The sequence below is a fragment of the Dipteris shenzhenensis genome, chromosome 11, assembly GCF_047967505.1.
Source record: "Dipteris shenzhenensis isolate YYH24624 ecotype China chromosome 11, Dip_SZ_1.0, whole genome shotgun sequence".
Classification (NCBI taxonomy): Eukaryota; Viridiplantae; Streptophyta; class Polypodiopsida; order Gleicheniales; family Dipteridaceae; genus Dipteris; species Dipteris shenzhenensis.
The window spans coordinates 8367969-8386180 of NC_141606.1; the positions used below are offsets into that span (position 1 = coordinate 8367969).

Consider the following 18212-nt stretch of genomic DNA (forward strand, 5'->3'; position numbering starts at 1 on the left):
CCATAGCACATCACTGGGACTTGGAGGCCATGAAGGAGCTTTATTTACAGGATCCAGATTTCGGAGAGACCATGAGAAATATTCAGCAAGGAGTATCCTCCAGCCAATATAAACTGAAAGATGGATTTGTCATGAAAGATGATCGTCTTTGTGTGACCCTTGACATGCGAGCCAAAGTTTTCGAAGAATGTCATGCTCCTCCTTATGCAGGGCATCGAGGTATTCTGTCTACTACACAGGCCATTGATAGATGTTTCTTTTGGCCAGGGATGCGGAGAGACATTCACAACTCTGCAACTAAATGTCTTACATGCCAAAAGGTAAATTATGATATGCACAAGACGCTAAGACTTCTCATGTCGCTGCCCATACCGCAGGGTGCGAGAAAAATGGAAGAGAGCAAGAGTGAGCAAGATGGAGAGTGAGTTGAACGTAGGTTACTCCCAAAGTGTACTAGAATGAAGTGAAGTACAAAACAAGAGATGAGGGTTTTGTCTAAGTGACAAAACCCTATCTAATCACTAACCGTAGTTAGAGATTAGATTGTGGTTAGGGGGAAAAACCTCTAAGAGGGAAAAGTGCCCCTAACCCACTTATTACATTACATTGGCCACTGCCTAGAATATAATAAGAAGTTTAACACCCCCGTGCAGTGCCAATGTGGTGTACAAGGTAGTGATCAATCACCAAAAGGAGATAAGTTTAGGGCACTGCGAAATGCCTCAAACCTCACGTGGAAGTGCTTTGGTGAAGATGTCTGCAACATTGTCATGTGTTGACACATAGATCATACTAATGTCCCCTGCATGCAACTTGTCCCTGACATAATGATAATGAACCTCAATGTGCTTCATGCGAGCATGAAACACATGATTCTTTGCCACTGCTATAGCACTCTGACTATCAGTGAGAATTGGAGAAGGATCCTCCAATAAAAGACGAAGATCAACAAACAAACGTCGCAGTCAAACACACTCAACTGTCGCTGTGAAAGCTGCCCTGTACTTAGCTTCACATGAGGAAGTAGCCATTGTAGATTGCTTCTTGCTCAGCCAAGAAATGCAAGGTTTGTCCAAAAAGGAACAAGTACCAATAGTGGACTGCCTGGTATCATAGTCTCCAGCCCAATTTGAATCGCTGTAAGCATACATCTGCAAGTCACCCCAGTATAGTGGGGGTCTATGGGCAGGTCTATGGCTTGCAAGCAGGGCTGCAGGTGGCAGGACAGCAGCAAAGGAGCTGGACCCTGCATGGAACAAAGAGCCAGCAAAGGGCCCTTATATAGGGCTGGTTGGGCTGAGCCAACCAGGTCGGTTGGGCCAGCCAACCCAGTCTGTCCAGTCGGCCCAGTCAGGGCAGACTGGTCGGTATTTTTGGTCAGGCCTTAGGGCCTATAAAAGGAGAGGCCCTGGGCCTCATTTCACATCACTTGGAGCAGCACAAGTACCAGCAGAAAGGAGCAGCAGGGAGCTTGCCTTAGGCCTCATCACTGGAGGTAAGGGGAGCACACAGGAGCTGCAGACTTAGCAAAGAGTGCTGCCCACCTAGGCTGGTGCAAAGACAGCAAGGTGGAAGGGATCTGGACGGAAAGTCTACAGAAGCTCAAGGTGGAGCACGCGGACTCGAGTCTAGAGATAGCCAGCAGATAGGAGAAGTATCTTGTGGTAAGATCAGAGGACCACACCATTGGTGGGACTCTGGATCTGTCTCTTTTGTATTGTGTCCATATTTGTGGACGGAAATATATATTTTGGTGGTTTCTCTATCTGGTTGGTTCATTGTCTATTGATGAGTCTGCACACCTATTGTATGCACATAAGTAAAGAAGTATGTGATTCCACACCCACACCGCACACTGTGTGAGCTCCTAGGCATTACTATAAGTCTTCCGTTGCGTGTACCCTCTGTTGGGTCTTTTCTAACATGGTATCAGAGCCCAAGTAGGAGGCTCACAGGTGTGGGAGCCTGACCCTTTCGACGGGACACTTCCTAAGAGGCAGAACTCTTGCCCTTTCGACGGGACACTTCTTAATGAGGCACAACCCTTCACAAGAGACATTCTAATGAAGAGACATTCCTATTGTAATGTACCCTCTCATCAAGGGTCACACCCTTCACAAGGGGTACACACCTCTTCATGCACATACCCTTTGGAGTACACACCTTTTCATGTGTGACTCTTCACTCTCTATATAAGAGAGGCCAAATTGTATGGATGACAATCACATCCACCCTACAGATATTCAAGCAATACAATTATTCCTTGTTCTCTGCTATCTCAGTCTCTTTTCTGTTCCTTAGCACATTTCTAAATATAGTAAATCTAGGATTTCTTACAGTGGTATCAGAGCAAAATTCGCTCCTGCCTGTAGGAAATGCCCCCCACCTTCTAGCGCTGATCTGATACATTTTTGCCGCTAGAAGGACATCCGTGCACATAGTGCATGGAAGAGATGGAGAGGATGAGCGTAAAATTTTTAAACGCCTAAAGTCATCCTGGCCTCTCCATCTCCCTCACATCACAAGTTGATGTGAATGGACACGACCAAAATCGTGTCCTTTCAGGTGCTTGGGCTGTCCCAAAACCAAGGGACGCGCCTTTTCCACCATGGGACACACCTTTTGGTGACGAGTCTCGACTCCTCACTCATGGGACATACCCCATCGTGGGCAAAGGGACATACCTATTCATGCAGGGTCGCACCCCTTTTAACAATAGGGACACATCCCCTCATGAACAGGTGCACCTATTCCAAGGGTCACACCCCTTCGAATAGGCACACCTCCAAGGCCCAAGTACCTACAAAAGGGTACCTAGAGGGGTAAAAAGGGACAAAAATTAAACCCATCCCCTACCCCTAGGTTTGCCCTAACTACCCTAGGGTTAACTAAACCCCCAAATTAATTTGGGGCAAATAACCCTTTAGGCAGCCCAACGAATCGTCGCAACATTCAGCCAAAACAAGAAAACTGCAACGTACGAATCCCGGACAGCCAGCCTGCGCAAAGATTACGTCAGCCGTACGGCCGTACCCTCCTGCGTCATCTCGTCCTGCGCCCCTTTCGCAGCCAGCCGTACACAGCGCCATTCAGCCGTACATTTCGCGCAGGCAGTCCGTACGATTTTGGTGCAGGCAGTCTGTACAGGCCGTACAGCCTGCCGTACAGGCCGTACAAGCCTGGTCCGTACACACCGTACGGACAGTACAGTACATTCCTTCAGCCTACGCTGCCCAGCCCTGTTTCGACATTTGCGCTGCCAGTCCCTGTTTCCTGCCAGCCTTGCCTCGCCCTTTTTCGCTGACAGACCACTCCTTATTTGCAGCCCTGCATACCAGATTTCCTGACAGTCTACTGCCCTCTCCTTGTTTCGCCATTTACACCCTGCCAATTCAGCACCAGTTGCCACATTTCTTGCAATGAAGACAGCCCGTTGACAGCCCGGACCAGACCAGCCTCTAGCACTCCTCGCAAAACACGGCAACATGGACCTCCGGACAACGATTTGCAGCCTTCTTCTACGCAATCACTTGGCAGATTAAAGTATTGCCAGGTGGAGTCTTTCCAATCTGCTTTTTCAGGATTCTTTTTAACAAATTACAGCAAATGAAAGAATCCACATTAAAGCATGGAAACCCCTGGTAATTCACCCGGCCATTCAAGGACACCTCCGGCACCTGCTACTACACAATATCGTGTTCAAATTGCACAGCCAGCCCATTTTGGAGCCTTTGCATCTTGGGTCTTCTGTGTCACGTGCCCTCCAAGTGACTTGGATCACATCCTCTACCTTTTGCGTGAGGCACCTCAGTTACATTATTTCCTCAGCACAGTACAGGTTGTGTTCCACGAGACACGAAGATATCCAGAACACGATATTCCTCAAGAGTTGGCTGTTCATTTCTGGAGAGAGTTTTACCCTTCACCTTCGGCATCCCCAGGGTACTCTCCACCTCCTTCAGCTCCTCGATATCCTCCTCTACAGGGTGTACCTTCTCCAAGTCAGTATTTACATCCTGAAGGCACTCCCTCCCCTGGATATCCTCCTCTTCCGACAGCAGCTCCTTACCCTTTTTCAGATCCGTGGACTCTGCTACCTACCCCTGTCTTATCACGAGCAGTAACACCTTTTTAGAATCTCCAGTGTTACCTCCGACAGGACCTCCCTTACCAGATTTCCACGGGTGGTTCCATCCTGCCTCGCCTGCCCCCTCCAATATGAGCAACCTCAAGGAGCAGCCCGAATCCTCTTTCAGGGATGGTACAAACTAGAGCGCAAGTTCGCGCCTCTCTCACAGGGATTTCCGACATGTCGCACCGCTCGCGTGAAGCCTCTCCCGAGATTAAAGAATCAAGTCCCAAAAAGACCCCTGAAGGCAACACCCAAAGTGAATCTCTATTGCAACTTCAAATATCTCAGCTTCAGGACAGCGTCTCCGACCTGGTTCAAAAAGTTCAACAACTCCAAGATTCTCGAAGTCCAGCACATACAGAGGACGACGTGACGCAACCCGACGACGATGCGGACTCTTTCCCCCCCGAGGTAGAAAATACTGAACTGCGTACTCTCTACCGATTACTTCAAGCTTCCAAAACAAAACGACTTGACGTCAAACTTCCGGAAGCCTACACTGGTCAACGTAATCGCCGAACTGTTGACCAATGGCTCGCTAAAATGCGCATGTATTTTGACACTGTTGACCTCACGGAAGGCAAAAAGATCGCCTTGGCAGCCTCCCTCCTGAAGGATACAGCATTTCTATGGTGGCAAAGACGCTTAAAGGACGGAAAAAGTGTGTTAACTTGGGAACGTTTTGAACACGTGCTCCGTAAGCAGTTTGTACCTGCCAATGCGGACTTCCAAGCACGATCAAAACTTCGACAGTTGGAGCTAACGGGTTCCCTGTCTTCTTATATCTCTCAGTTCAGCACATTGGTGCTAGAGATTGATGGTTTAACTGAGGATGATCGCCTTCATGCTTTCATCTCAGGCCTACAACCCTCGTTACGCATTGATGTTCTTAAAGCCAATATCACCACCACAGATGGCGCTATTGCTTACGCAGAGCGCATTACAGATTTCCTCAACACAGGGAAGCAGAGTGCTAATCGCACACAGAACTCTCCTATGGCCAAAGGTGCTCGCCCTCAAGAAAACACCAGGTTTCGCAAAAACTTCGGTAATCAAGGTCAGCGACAGTCTCAAGATTCCCAGAAGCCTCAGAAATCATTTGCTGGATTCCAACAGAAGCATTCCCCCAAGGATCGTGTTTCTTCTTCTTCACAAAGTCATTACCGACAGCCCCAACATAAAGGTGCGGCCACTGACAAGAAGAACAACTCCAGCTCAAAAGGACTTTGTACCATCTGTACAGGCGACCATAGATGGTTCGATTGTCCCAAGCGACCAAAGCAAAATTCTAATATGGAACTTAGCACTTCCCCAAAAGAAGATGCTACCTCAGCACAAGACAAGAAAGGCAAAGCTGTTCGAATGGCGAATACCATCCACCTGAGCCTTGCCAACAACCCCGAACCTTCCCTGGCCACTCAAGTACTTTGTGTTCAAGGATCGATTCGTGGAACAACGGTCACCATCCTCATCGACAGTGGCTGTTCTCATAATTTCCTAGCCAGTTCTGTGGTCGATAAACTTCGGTTGACCACCAGTCCTAGCCTCATGGACTATCAGATTGAACTGGCAAATGGAACAACTTTCTTGTGCAACACCAGGATCAAAAACTTGTCTTTTCGCATCCAACATTATACGGACAAGTTAAACTTCGACATTATGCCTCTTTCTCGGTATGATGTCATACTCGGACAACAGTGGCTCTACGACTATGATCCATCAATCAGTTTTCGCAGCCATACTATCCAGTTTATCCACCAGGGAAAACTTATTGAGCTAACTGGTTCTAGGGATTCTCCTTCAACCCCAGTTGCCTCTGCCCTACAAGTAAAGAAGTGGGTTCGTAAACGCCAAGCAAAGACTTCACTTCTGTTGGTTACAGCAGTCGAGGAGACACCAACAAAGGATCCTCTTGAATACCTCAACCAACCTTTTTTCCAGCCTTACCTGGATATTTTTCCACAGGAATTGCCAAAGCAGTTACCACCTCGACGACCAGTGGATCACCCAATCGAACTTATTCCCGGCAGTAATCCACCGTCGAAGCCTCCTTATCGGGTTTCTCACACTCAAAATGAAGAAATCCAACGACAGGTCACCGAGCTACTCGACAAAGGTCACATTCGGCCCAGTCGCAGCCCTTTCGGATCTCCTGTACTACTTGTGGAAAAAAAGAACAAGTCTATGCGCCTCTGCATCGACTACCGAGCCCTCAACAAGCTCACTATCAAAAACAAGTATCCATTGCCTCGCATTGATGACCTCTTCGATCAACTTCTACATGCAACACAATTCTCCAAGATTGATCTTTGTTCCGGTTATCATCAAATTCGTATACGAGCAGGCGATGAGTACAAGACAGCTTTTCGAACAAAGTATGGACACTATGAATGTTTGGTCATGCCTTTTGGGTTAAACAATGCCCCGGCCACATTCATGACATTAATGAACGACATCTTCAGGCCTTTCCTCGATAAGTTCGTCATCGTTTACCTCGATGACATTCTCGTTTTCAGCAGATCCCTACTTGAGCACAAACAACATCTTCACCAAGTTTTTGAAGTTCTCCGTGCAAATTCTCTCTACATCAACATTGAGAAGAGTGAGTTCTTCAAGACCCAACTTGAATATTTGGGACATGTTATTTCAGCTCAAGGTATCTCTGTGGATCCCAAGAAGGTCGAGGTAATCCGAAACTGGCCTACTCCTAAGAATGTTCATGATGTCCGCTCTTTTCTCGGATTGGCAAACTTTTACCATACAAAGGTCTATCAGTTTTCCGAAATCGCAGCTCCTATGTCCGAATTATTGAAAAGCACAGCAATTTTTCAGTGGCTTCCCGAAACAGAGTATAGTTTCCAACAACTCAAGCAAGCACTCACTACCACACCAGTTATGGCTATTGCTGACCCAAATCATTTGAGGTCATGACCGACGCTTCCGACATCGCTACAGGAGCAGTCTTGATGCAAGAAGGCAAAGTTATTGCTTTTGACAGCCATAAACATTCTGATATCCAAACCCGATATCCAGTCTATGATAAGGAGTTTCTTGCTGTTGTACATGCTTATCGCTCTTGGAAACATTATCTCATGGGTGCCGACTCTGTGGTCAAAACAGACCACCACTCTCTCAAGTATATCTTTACTCAGCCAGTCATGAACGCTCGACAAGCACGCTGGGTTGAGTTTCTGGCCAACTTTCACATGACCATTGAGTACATACCAGGACTACGCAATGTAGTTGCAGATGCTCTCAGCAGGTTACCTCTAGCATCAGCCATGGTAATCTCTACATTATCTGTGGATGTTCCGAATTCATTCAAAGGAAAGTATTTCAATGATAAAGACTTCGGCACCGCAGTACAGGTTCTTTCAAAAGATCAACCTTCGACTTCCGAACAAAAGATTTTCTCATCCTATTCTTATACGGACGACCTTCTGTATTATCAAGATCGCGTCTGCGTACCACATGACAAGGATGTTCGACGTCTTTTGTTAAAAGAGCATCATGTAGTTCCTTATGCTGCCCATCCAAGCATCAATAAGACTTATCGGTTACTCAGTGCAACATACTACTGGCCTCAGATGAAAAGAGATGTCATCAACATGGTTACATCTTGTCTATCATGTCAACAAATGAAAGCAAATCGACGACTTCCAACAGGACTTCTTCAGCCTCTTCCAGTTCCAACTGAAAGGTGGGAAAGTATTTCCATGGATTTCATTACAACACTACCACGATCTTCCCAAGGTAACACTCAGATTATGGTAATTGTTGATCGCTTGTCCAAAATGGCACACTTTGTTGCTTGCAAAAGCAGTGCACAGGCCCCGGACATAGCCAAACTTTTCATACAACACATCTTCCGACACCATGGATTGCCCAAGAATATCATATCCGACAAGAGATCCTAAGTTTACCAGTCACTTTTGGATTTCACTGTTCGAATCTTTGGGTACAACTCTACTGTTCAGTTCAGCCTACCACCCAGAATCAGATGGACAGACTGAAAGAGTCAACCAAGTTCTGGAAGAAATGCTTCGACATTATGTTCAGTCACGCCTCGCAGCCTGGGAAGAGTATCTACCACTCCTTGAGTTTGCTTATAATAACTCTTTCCATAGTGCCATCAACATGACTCCATTCCAAGCAGCTTATGGACACACTCCGATTGTACCAACAAATTTTGTCCTTCAACATCGAGTGGCCCTAGCTGATCAACTGGTTCAAGAAATGCAAGACATTCTACTGCAAGTCAGGGATCATATGCGAAAAGCGCAAGAGCAGTATCAACGGTCTGCCAACAAACATAGACGTCACCTGGAATTTAACACTGGTGACATGGTGCTCTTATTTGTAGCCCCACATCGCTATAAGACGGTTAAGTCTGTGTTTCCTAAGTTGTGACCAAGATACTATGGACCTTTCCGGATCGTCAAGAAAAATTCACCTTTAAGTTATAAATTGGAATTACCACCATCATGGGGTAAAATCCATCCAACATTTCATATTTCTTGGCTAAAGACGTACATTCCAGGCGATGAAGCAGTTCCTCCTGCAGGTGATTATGTCCCAGAAATTGACGACGATTATGTTCTCCTTATTCCTGAGCGTATTCTGGACCATCGACAGCGTGAGACTCGACATCGACTTATCACGGAATTCCTTGTTCTTTGGCGAGATCTGGACGACTCCGACGCTACTTGGCAGTCTGATGAAGACTTACAGCAGTACCCTGATCTTTTACAGCAGTATTTTCAGCATCTACCATGATACCCATCAGTTCATTATCTCCACCAGGGTCTTCTTTTGAGTGGGAGGGGATGTCACGATCTGTGACGTATTCCTTTCTTTTTCTAGACTTATGGATGGTTTGATGAATGGACACTTGTGGAAGGGTATGCCCTTTCGACGGGACACTTCCTAAGAGGCAGAACTCTTGCCCTTTCGACGGGACACTTCTTAATGAGGCACAACCCTTCACAAGAGACATTCTAATGAAGAGACATTCCTATTGTAATGTACCCTCTCATCAAGGGTCACACCCTTCACAAGGGGTACACACCTCTTCATGCACATACCCTTTGGAGTACACACCTTTTCATGTGTGACTCTTCACTCTCTATATAAGAGAGGCCAAATTGTATGGATGACAATCACATCCACCCTACAGATATTCAAGCAATACAATTATTCCTTGTTCTCTGCTATCTCAGTCTCTTTTCTGTTCCTTAGCACATTTCTAAATATAGTAAATCTAGGATTTCTTACATTGCTGAAGGACGACCCTGATTCAGAAGCTCTAGGGAATCGACTTCCACGACTGGAGGATTGTGCTCTTGCGAGAAGGAGGGTGACTCAGGTTCAATCAGGTGCGTTTAAAGTTCGCAGTCCAGGTGGTCTGGAGATGTACTTTTGTTACAGACCTTGTCAAAGGAAGGACGGGTTGAAAGAGACCCTCAGAGCATGGTGCCTGGAAGACTCCAGGTTGTTCACTCATTATGAGGGGGACGACTAGAAGATCGTGACGGCTGGATTGCTCGAGTTCAGAGGCGGGAACGTGACTGAAGGAGGTGGTGCCAGGAGGTGCTACCAAAGATGGACCTGTGTACCAAGATGGTGTGCGGAAGTGGAACCGGACTTGGTGGAGCAGGAGCCACTGGATGAAAAGCCAGGAAAAGATTTTGACACCGAAAGGTTCTAGAGGACTACGACCAGGAAGTTACTAGAGCATCTTCATCGACGTGTTGGCATTGGGCTGAGATGTCTCGATGAGAGGGGGTGTTGGAAAGGTCACCTCCCCATCTGTAAGCCCCCAAATGAGGAGAGCGTGGGGGAGGGAGACCTAGGGCAGGATGTGCCCAAAGAGAGATTACCTGGATGTGTGGATCTGGGACAGATCTGGAGCATTCTTGGTTGGAGGGGTATCCCAAGGATGAAAGGCTGCATCAGGAGCAGCTCATGTGCAAGAAGATGGCGAGGACACAGTGTCTTGGATCAGGCCTGGCATGAGGCACTCAGTGGACTGCAGCAGGACCCTATGAAAGGCGCGCTGACATCAGCATGTGTACGGAGCAGGGTACAAAGCTGTACAGATCTGTACGGGCTGCTGCAGGGCAGTGTACGGAAGAGTTATGGCCAGGACAAGGTGCCGGCAAAGGGCTGCAGCAAGGCGCAGTATAGTGGGGGTCTATGGGCAGGTCTATGGCTTGCAAGCAGGGCTGCAGGTGGCAGGACAGCAGCAAAGGAGCTGGACCCTGCATGGAACAAAGAGCCAGCAAAGGGCCCTTATATAGGGCTGGTTGGGCTGAGCCAACCAGGTCGGTTGGGCCAGCCAACCCAGTCTGTCCAGTCGGCCCAGTCAGGGCAGACTGGTCGGTATTTTTGGTCAGGCCTTAGGGCCTATAAAAGGAGAGGCCCTGGGCCTCATTTCACATCACTTGGAGCAGCACAAGTACCAGCAGAAAGGAGCAGCAGGGAGCTTGCCTTAGGCCTCATCACTGGAGGTAAAGGGAGCACACAGGAGCTGCAGACTTAGCAAAGAGTGCTGCCCACCTAGGCTGGTGCAAAGACAGCAAGGTGGAAGGGATCTAGACGGAAAGTCTACAGAAGCTCGAGGTGGAGCACGCGGACTCGAGTCTAGAGATAGCCAGCAGATAGGAGAAGTATCTTGTGGTAAGATTAGAGGACCACACCATTGGTGGGACTCTGGATCTGTCTCTTTTGTATTGTGTCCATATTTGTGGACGGAAATATATATTTTGATGGTTTCTCTATCTGGTTGGTTCATTGTCTATTTATGAGTTTGCACACCTATTGTATGCACATAAGTAAAGAAGTCTGTGATTCCACACCCACACCGCACACTGTGTGAGCTCCTGGGCATTACTATAAGTCTTCCGCTGCGTGTACCCTCTGTTGGGTCTTTTCTAACACTTACTTGCCAGGAATGCATCAATCTTGGCATACTGTGCACGTGGGGCTTGTTTTAGCCCATATAAAGCTTTGTTAAGCTTACAAACCTGAAGTGCATTGCCAGAAAGTTCAAATCGAGGAGGTTGTTTGACATGAATCTCTTCCTGCAAGTCCCCATTAAGGAAAGCTGTTTTTATGTTCAACTGATGGACATTCCACACAAAATTTGCAGCCATTGCAATAACTGACCATATGGTGGTCATCCGGGATGTAGGAGCAAAAGTCTCCTCATAATGTATGCCTTTCTTCTGTCCATAGCCTTTGGCAATCAACCTTGCCTTGTACCTATCAATAGACCCATCTGGCTTCCTTTTCACCTTGAAAACCCACTTGGTACCAATGGCATGCTTACCTGGTGGCAAATCCACAACATCCCAAGTCTGATTTTTCTCAATGGACTGCAACTCATTGTGCATGGCATGCATCCAATGCACATTATCCTTTGCTTCTTCAAAAGAGTCAGGCCCCTCTTCATCAAGAAGAGTCCCTGCATAAGCTGTCTCAACTGAAAGAGCCCCTCCTGCGTGCCTTACTGCACTATGAGTCTTGCCAGGCAATAGGGCCTCAAGCCTACTCTCCCTGAGAGTTTGTAGCAACCAATTCGGGACTGTTTTGGCTGCGTGTATATCTTGAATCTCTTGCTTGACAACTTAATCCACACCCTGTGGAGGTACAAAATCAGCCGGTGGTTGAATCGGATCAGGAGGAGGTTGCTGTAAATTTTGATTTTCAGCATGAACCTCAGCGGGGGAACCAAATGCTATAGGAAGCATCCCCTCAAAAACATCATCTGAAGAAGCTGGAAGCTGAAATTCAGCATGTGTATGTGCTGAATTTTCAGAGAATATAACATCTCTACTAACAAAAATCTTGCGTGAAGCAGGATTGTAGAGATGAGATAGCCTTTGCTTTCTAAACTCTACCCCACAAAAATGCATTGAAGTGCCTTATCTGACAACTTGTGTCGAAACTCCATAGGCACGTGGGCATATGCAACACAACCAAAAACTCTGAAATGGTCCACTGAAGGCTTTCTCCCATGCCATGCCTTATAGGGAGTGATTGTCTTCAAAGCCTTTCTGGGAGCCCGATTCAAAACATAGTTGGCACACATGAGGCCTTCAAGCCAAAACTTGTGAGGCAACTTTTTACTGGTAAGCATGCATCTATCCATCTCCATAAGAGAGTGATTCTTGTGTTGAGCTTTGCCATTCTAATGAGGTGTAAGCCTCATTGTAAGCTAATGCGTGATGCCTTTCTTCTTCAAAAATGCCTCAAACTCATGAGACATATACTCCCCCCCTCGATCTGTGCAAAGTGTCTGCACCTTGAGTCCTGTCTCATTCTCAACCATAGCCACAAAGTGTTTGAAATGCATAAACACTTTTGATTTTGCCTTGAGACCATAGGCCCAAGTGTAGTTGGTGAAGTCATCTATGAATGTAACATAATAAAGATAACCTGCAAAAGTAGGTGTCCTCATGGGACTGCAGACATCACTGTGAATAAGCTGTAATTTTCGTGTAGCTTTCAGTGCACCATCCTTTTTGAAAGGAAATCTATGCATCTTGCCAAGGATGCAACCTTTACATGCATGAGGAGGAGCTGACTCTTAAGGAGGCAATGCATCAACCATATCATGCTTCTGTAGTGTCATTAAGCTATCATAGCTCATGTGCCCATACCTGGCATGCCATAACTCCGCATTCTGCATTGCAGCAGTGGGAGTGCTCACTGAAAATGCATGATCGGATCTTTTCTCATATAAATGAAGCTGAAAAAGATCCCGATACAAAGTACCAGACAACATCAAAGCATAGTCATTCTCTTTGTCTCTGACTGCACACTTAGCATCATCAAATACAACCTGAAATCCTCCTCTATTAAGAGAGGACACTGAAAGCAAATTCTTCTTTATGCTTGGCACATAGAGAACATCTGAAATTCTGAAATTTGTGCCATCAGTGGATGTCACAATAATGTCCCCCACTCCACACACTGAATAAGAAGAATTATTTGCGCAAGTCATCTTCTTTTTAGTAGGTGGTAGATGCAGAGATGCAAAAAGACTCTTCTTGGAAGTGATGTGCTTTGAAGCACCACTGTAAAAATACCAAGTATTCAGTGTCACATTGACACTGAGAGAGCATGCATCCTTTAAAGGATCATAACTGCAAGTCAAGAAAGCATAAGGATCATCATCATTAGTGGCTGTAGCAACTGAACTACCCGCTGGAAAATCATAAGTGCAAGATAGAAAGGCATAGTACTCGTCCACAAAGTTGGCTGTAACATCTCCCTCATCATGAGCATGAGGAGCTGATGCATCTGACACAGCCATACCGGAATCCCTTTTCTTCTCTTTAGCTATGCGCTTGTTGCATTCTCCAATATAATGACCTGGCTTCTTGCAATAGTGACAAATGCCCTTCTTTTTTTGCTTATCTGCATCACCCTTAGCCTTATAAGAGGGCTGTCGTGAATCAGCTTTATGCTGATGTGTGGGCTGATTGGCATGTTGCTTTTGCTGCCCTTTTCCTTTGGGCTTGAACTTGGAAACCATGGCATGCTCGCCAGCCCGGATTGCCATATTTCTTCGTGTCAGCTCCTCCTGCAACAGAAGTCCTACCAACTCGTGAAAGAACAGAGGATTGCTACCCCCCCCCCCCCCCCAATGACAAATTCAGCGAGGTGTGGAAACCGAGATAGGACTCGGGAAGAGAATTCAAAGTGGTGGTAATCATCTCTGAATCCGGAATGACTTCATCAATATTCAGCAATTACTCCCTCAATCTTGAAGCTTAGTGAGGTGAGAATTCATGGAATCTCCCTCATCCATATGCGTATGAGAAAGTTCTCACTTCAGAAAGGAAACTCTAGCATCATTTCTTGATGCAGACATACACTTTAGTATCTCCCAAGCTGCCTTTGATGTCTTGCATGACCGAATGTGAGGTATAATGAACCTCTTGACAGAGAGAGAAATCACTGATAGAGCTTGTGCATCTCTAGAATCCCATCTTTTCTGCTCTCCTGTGTGAGCTCCTGGAGCGGCAGCTCCAACTACTTGTGCTGCATTTTGACCTCTACCCCTGCCTCTAGCTGTAGGAGTGACAGGTGTGGCCACTGTATCTGGTCTTGCTTCATCTCCATTGACATAATCCCAAAGATGTCTGCCAACCAAGATATTGCGAATCATGAAACTCCACAAGGAGTAGTTGGTGCCATCCAACTTATCCTCCTGTGTGAGGACTCCGAACACCTCATTGGGGTTGTTCTCAGCCAATTTTGCCAGATAAACTCAAAAATACAGCAAACTGAACAAGTAAAATCCCTTCTTGGGATGCAAAATGCACAAGTAAAATCTGCCAAAGAAAATCTACCCACAGTGACAAATACTATCACAGCCTATCAAAGGCTCAAAATGTACCACAATTCTCTGCTGAATGCCCAAAAATCTGCAAATAGAATCTGCAAAAAGTGGCAAAAGTCTTCAAATTGACTCATACTGAGTCCATAAATGCTTGCAAACTTCCAAAATGCTCTTTTACCTACAAAATTGCAACCCAAATGCAAAAGCCCCAATTTCTTGTGGGAAATTGTGTACGAAAGAGGGCAAATGGTGTGAAAGCTCCAAATGTTGTACAATTTGCAGTCTACTTGCAAAAGCCCCAATTTTTGGGGTGAAATTAAGCAAATGTCACTCAAATGTCAAGTCTTCTGCAAACAGTGCCAAATTTCCACCTGCTACAACGAAATGCCAAAATGCGCTCCCAGAATGCAAGCCAAACAATGGCTACCTGCAAAAAATGCCTGCCAAAAAACCAACTGCAAGAATCCCTGCAGGAATGAAACCTGCGTAGAAGGCCCTGCAAAAGAAGTGTACGAACACCTTCAGCTTGTACGGAACTGACAGTACGGAACTGTCAGTACAGGTTCCATACAATGGTACGGACAGTGTACGGTCGAAATCCGTACACTTGTACGGATGTATGGATGGAATTTGTACGGCAGGGCTATACGAAAACATCAAGATAGTACGGCGCTCCAACAAAAGTGTACGGATTGCAGGACAGTACGGAATTGTATGGCACAGCTTGTACGGTCGAAATCGTATGGATTGTACGGCGAAATCATACGAAAATCGTACGCTTGTACGGACAACGGGTGCGGAGATGTACGGTTGGCATTGTTGTAGTTCGCACGTGCGGCATCACAGTATAGATTGACAATCCGTACATTGTACGAACGATGTGCTGCAAGCTTGACAATGAAGCTGCACGGACAGGAGCTGAAATGCGGGAGCTGGGAGCAAGGAGGAGGTCTGGGAAGGAGAGCTGCTTTGATACCAAATGTGATTAAAATGGAAGAGAACAAGAGTGAGCAAGATGGAGAGCAAGCTGAACGTAGGTCACTCCCAGAGTGTATTGAAATGAAGTGAAGTACGAAACAAGAGATGAGGGTTTTGCCTAAGTGACAACCCTATCTAATCACTAACCATAGTTAGAGATTAGACTGTGGTTAGGGGGAAAAACCTCCAAGAGGAGAAAGTGCCCCTAACCCACTTATTATATTACATTGGCCACTGCCTAGAATATAATAATAATTCTAACACAAGGACCATGGGAAAGCATGCATGGATTTCATCTTTGATCTTTCTAGATCTAGATACGGGAATGATGGGATATGGACCATCATTGACAGGTTAAGGAAGCAGGCCCATTTCATTCAAGTAAGAAAAACTATTAAGGCAGACCACATGGCCAGATTGTTTTTGGCACAGATCTTCAAGCACCATGGGATGCCTAAGTCGATTGTTAGTTGTTGAGATCCCAGGATGACTAGTTTATTCTTGAGAGCATTATTTGATAATATGGAGACAAAGCTGGACTTTTCATTTTCTTTTCATCCTCAGTCAAACAGACAAGGTGAGAATGCCAATTCCATGGTATTGGATCTTCTCAAGTGTCATGCATCTGAGCAGAATATCGAATGGGAAAAGTATCTTCCTCTCGTGGAATTTGCATACAATAACACTGTTCATAGCTCCACAAGAAAAGCCCCATTCGGAGTTATTTATGGAAAGGTGATTCAACCACCTATCCTCAGAACAAAGGACGAGATATTTGTAGCCGACCAGTATGTTTGAGACTTAGATACATCTTTCTCTCAAGTATGGACAGCAATTGAAAGATCTCAACAAAAGCAAAAGAAAGCAGCAGACAAGCACCGGAGGGAGATGAATCTCCAAGACGGAGATTGGGTCTTACTAAAGTTTGAAAAAGCACGACTTTGAAAGATGAAAGGAAAAGAAGTATTCCCAAAGTTGTCTCCCAAGTATTATGGACGATTCAGAGTTAGTGAGGCCAGAAATAAAGCCGCTTTTCAACTAGAGCTGCCTGAGACTTGGAAGATTCACAATGCTTTTCATGTGAGTCTTCTAAAGAAGTATCAAGGACCAAAACCCACAGAACTAGTTCAAGAAGAGCCACTTGAGGTGGAAGAGATCCTCCAACTAGAACAAATTTGTATATTATACAGAGAAGAAAGGACCCAGAGGCAAGGTTATCCATAGATACCTTGTCAAGTTTAAGAATTATTTGGCACTTGATGCCAAGTGGGTAGATGAGGAGTTCTTCTCAGAGTATCCTCAAGTTCTACAATTGTATCAAGAAGCTTTTCAATTGAGGACAGCTGTTTAGATGTCACCATTTGGGACTTCTCCTAAGAAAATAAAGAGTAATCTTCATTAGATTTGACTTTGGTCAAAGAATGGTGAAGTTGGTTAACCAAGAATAAGTATTATTGTTTTTACTTTTGTCTTGCATTGGTAAAAAGAGAACTATGGGGACGCCCGCAAGGGACTAGAAATAGTCCAAGAACCAGGAATGCATGCATTTCGCTAACCTCTAATGGGTTAAAGTGTTGGAATTTGTTTGTGTAATGTGCAAGACCCAAGAGAGTGCAAAAAAGAGCCAAGATTGGGGAGAAAAGCACAAAAAGTAGGTCCCACATGGTTCTCAAGCAAGGTTTAAAAGAGGGCCCAAAGATTAAAAAGGCGCCCAAAAGCTCCAGAGCACCAGATATAGAAGGGAAAGGACTAAAAGCTTGGCTTTTCGTGAAAGTAGCTTTTACTCTCGATGAGCTGCTGAGCTCCCCGTCCTACTGCTCCTTGTTGCCCTCCGTCTTGCACCCCTCTCCCCTCCCTCCCAGCCCTTCCCTTCCCCTCCCTCCTCTCCCTGCCAGCCCCCCTCCCGGGCTGCTGCCCCCTCACCCGCTGCTGCCTCTCCCGCTCCCTTCCCTCCCTCTCCCTTTGCTGTCCCCCCCCCGCTGCCTCTCCCGCTCCCCTCCCTCCCTCTCTTGCTGCCTAGCTCTCCCTCCCTACCCCCGCTACCTCCCCCTCCCTACTCCGCTACCTCTCCCTCCCTACCCCGCTAGCTCTCCCTCCCTACCCCACTCCCTTCCCCTCTGCCTTGCTGCTCTCCTCGCCTCTCCCTAACCCCCCTGCCCTTTTCTCCTTACCCCTTGCTCCCCCTACCCGTGCCTACCTCACTATCCCGCTGTCCTCTCCCCTCCTCTCCCTACCCCCCCGCTGCCCCTCCTTCCTATCCCCCTTCTCCCTCTACCCCCCGCTCCCCCTACCCCGCCTCCCTTCCCCTCCCCTGCCCCTTCCTTCTGCCCCTCCCTTTGCCCCTTTCTCAGCCTCTGCATCACCACCTCCCTCCTTCGTCCCCCCCCTCTTCAACCTTGATGGAACAAGAGAGATTTTCTCTCTCTGGCAGCAGGTTGTCGGACGTAAGAGCATCTTTGTGTTCGTGTCGGCCATTCCACCTTGATTGACGAATGGGTTCCCATTCAGCCAATCCTCGACTACTTCCACCGGCTGCAAAAACAGTTACCTTTTTCAAAGGCGAGCTTCAACAGCTCAAGATAGACTCAGAGTAGGAGTATGCCACCTCACTCTTTGCTGCCTCGGCATGGGGCTGCATGATAAACCTTCCGCCCCCCTCACGGGGGGTGCGAGGCACCGAAGGTAGTTGTCCAGGGTCAAATGGGCTTACACCTTTCTTTATTATTTTTTGGGATCAGATTGGGATTACAT

The 18212-nt window shown here is 46.6% G+C and overlaps 1 protein-coding gene across 3 annotated transcripts in view; it reads left to right on the forward strand.

Annotated features, from left to right (window-relative positions):
* Nucleotides 1–18212, forward strand: part of LOC147896578 (E3 ubiquitin-protein ligase At1g63170-like) — a 46882-nt gene that overhangs the window by 14826 nt on the left and 13844 nt on the right. The gene's annotated exons all lie outside the window — the stretch shown is intronic.